Genomic DNA, 2,909 nt, shown 5'->3' with positions numbered 1-2,909 from the left:
GTGGGATTAGAGGCCTGCCATGGTGGTGAGGGGCGGCGAGGACCGTGAAAGCTAGAGTTTTTCAGAGGCTGCCGGGAAAAAGGCCCCTCGGGTGGCGGGGTGCGAGGACCAGGCGCGTCATTCAATTCTCTTCCCTATCAACTTGGCTCCCGTTGGCGGGATTGGAGGCCTACTGTTTGTTACAGGGCTAAAATCGTCAGGGGAAGAGCTGACGAAACAATGCTGGTTTGGATGCAGGGGGTAGTGTTGGAATCGGCAGCGCGGACAAAATCGGCAAAGTCGACAAAAAAGACTGTTGGTCTGGACATCGGGGCAGCGGCAGCCATGCCGACAGGGGGGGAAATCGGCAGCACAGATTTGTGCAGCTGCAGGTTCGTCGGGGAAATCGGCAGCGCAGATTTTTCGATGAACATGGGCTGGAAGATGGACTGTCCAGGCCAGGCAGGGAAATTCGTCAAGGGGACACGCTGACGAAACAGCGCTGGTTCAGGCACGGCGGGCAGTGTTGGAATCGGCAGCGCCGACGAAATCGGCAAAGTCGGCAGAATCGGCAGCGGGTGCTGGCGATGAGTCTGGACGATTTATAGTCCAGGGCTTGATGGAAAAGACTGTTGGTCCAGACAATGGGGCAGTGGCAGCGCGGATTTGTGCAGCTGCAGGTTCGTCGGGGAAAATCGGCAGCGCAGATTTTTCGACGAACAGGGGCTGGGCGCTGGACTGGCCGGGCCAGGCAGGAAAATTCGTCAGGGGGGCACGCTGACGAAAACAGGGGCTGCGGAGTGGAAAATCGGCAGCGCAGATTTTTCGACGAACAGGGGCTGGACCGGCCGGGCCAGGCAGGAAAATTCATCAGGGGGGCACGCTGACGAAAAGAGGGGCTGCCGCGTGGAAAATCGGCAGCGCAGATTTTTCGACGAACAGGGGCTGGACGCTGGACTGGGCCAGGCAGGAAAATTCGTCAGGGGGCACGCTGACGAAAAGAGGGGCTGCCGCGTGGAAAATCGGCAGCGCAGATTTTTCGACGAACATTCGTCAGGGGGGCACGCTGACGAAAAGAGGGGCTGCCGCGTGGAAAATCGGCAGCGCAGATTTTTCGACGAACATTCGTCAGGGGGGCACGCTGAGGAAAACAGGGGCTGCCGCGTGGAAAATCGGCAGCGCAGATTTTTCGACGAACAGGGGCTGGATGCTGGACCGGCCGGGCCAGGCAGGAAAATTCGTCAGGGGGGCACGCTGACGAAAAGAGGGGCTGCCGCGTGGAAAATCGGCAGCGCAGATTTTTCGACGAACAGGGGCTGGACTGGCCGGGCCAGGCAGGAAAATTCGTCAGGGGGGCACGCTGACGAAAAGAGGGGCTGCCGCGTGGAAAATCGGCAGCGCAGATTTTTCGACGAACAGGGGCTGGACGCTGGACTGGGCCAGGCAGGAAAATTCGTCAGGGGGGCACGCTGACGAAAACAGGGGCTGCCGCGTGGAATGGCAGCCTACACGCAGATGCGAATTCGGCAGCGCACGATGGCTTGAGCAGGTCATGGGTTCGACTTGGCGCGATCTGAAACCTGGACGAGGGACTGTCGACGCTGGACGAGCCAGCGCGGTGGCCTGTCGTGCCCCGTTCAGGGGGGGCCTGCCGCGGAGACAGCCCTCGCGGGCTCGACAGCGCAGGCCAGCGTCCCCGACGTCGCTGGCCGCGGCAGGCGAGCTGCCGGGGTTCCCGCATTCCTACAAGAAAACGTCGTGCTTTCCACATGAAACCAATCCAGTAAAATCAGCCATATTTTTATGAGGCTGCCCACTGAATTTGGGGTCATTCCGGGCCGGTTCCTAGTTTTGCGGATTTACTCGATTTCTAATGGTAGGAAAATTAAAACAAATACTTCCCGACCTCGAAAAATTCTGGGAAAATTAATGAAGGTGGATTGGATTTTTGCCAACCTCTGTGCAAAATTTCAGCTCAAAATACCAAGAAATGAATTTTTTAGAGGGGGGGTGACAGCTGGGACCTAGTAGTGTCTCCCCCTGCCAGAGCTGCAATGACACTTATTGCTCTTTAGGGAGCCACCAGGCCGGCGCCCCTCAAAGACCACACGCGCGCGCGCGCCCGCCCGCGCTGGGCGCTGGGGCGCTGGGGCCTGAGGGCCTGGGGCCCTTGGGGGCCCTTGGGCGCTTGGGCGCGCGCGCGCGGCCCCCGCAGCCATGCCGCGCTGCGCGACGCGCGGACAGCCCCTGCTGGCTTGCTCTCTCGCCCGCGGGGGGGCTGCCTTCGGGCCCTGGCCCCCCGCGCTCTGGCCTGCCCCCCGCGTGGGAGAGGCTAGGCGCTGCAGGGGCCAGCCCGACGTCGCTGGCCGCGGCAGGCGAGCCGCCGGGGTTCCCGCATTCCTACAACAAAACGTCGTGCTTTCCACATGAAATCAATCCAGTAAAATCAGCCATATTTTTATGAGGCTGCCCACTGAATTTGGGGTCATTCCGAGCCGGTTCCTATTTTTTCCGATTTCCTCGATTTTTAATGGTAGGAAAATAAAAAAAAATACTTCCCGACCTCGAAAAATTCTGGAAAAATTAATAAAGTTGGATTGGATTTTTGCCAACCTCTGTGCAAAATTTCAGCTCAAAATACCAAGAAATGAATTTTTTAGAGGGGGGGTGACAGCTGGGACCTAGTAGTGTCTCCCCCTGCCAGAGCTTCAATGACACTTATTGCTCTTTAGGGGGGTGCCCCCTGACTGGCCATGGGGCGCGCTGGCCTGGCGCCCATAGGCCTGCCGCGGGGGATATGTGGGCTGTTGCTAAACTCGGACTAAGGTGGGGGGCCTCATGGCCCGAAGTATTGCCGGCATCGATGACCCGTTTTCCGGCCGGCGACGACCCGATTCCGGCCACCGTCTTCGGGACCCGCTCCAAGCCGT

Source organism: Populus nigra, chromosome 2 (assembly GCF_951802175.1).
Source record: "Populus nigra chromosome 2, ddPopNigr1.1, whole genome shotgun sequence".
Lineage (NCBI taxonomy): Eukaryota > Viridiplantae > Streptophyta > Magnoliopsida > Malpighiales > Salicaceae > Populus > Populus nigra.
Note: the sequence above shows the minus strand (reverse complement) of the source record.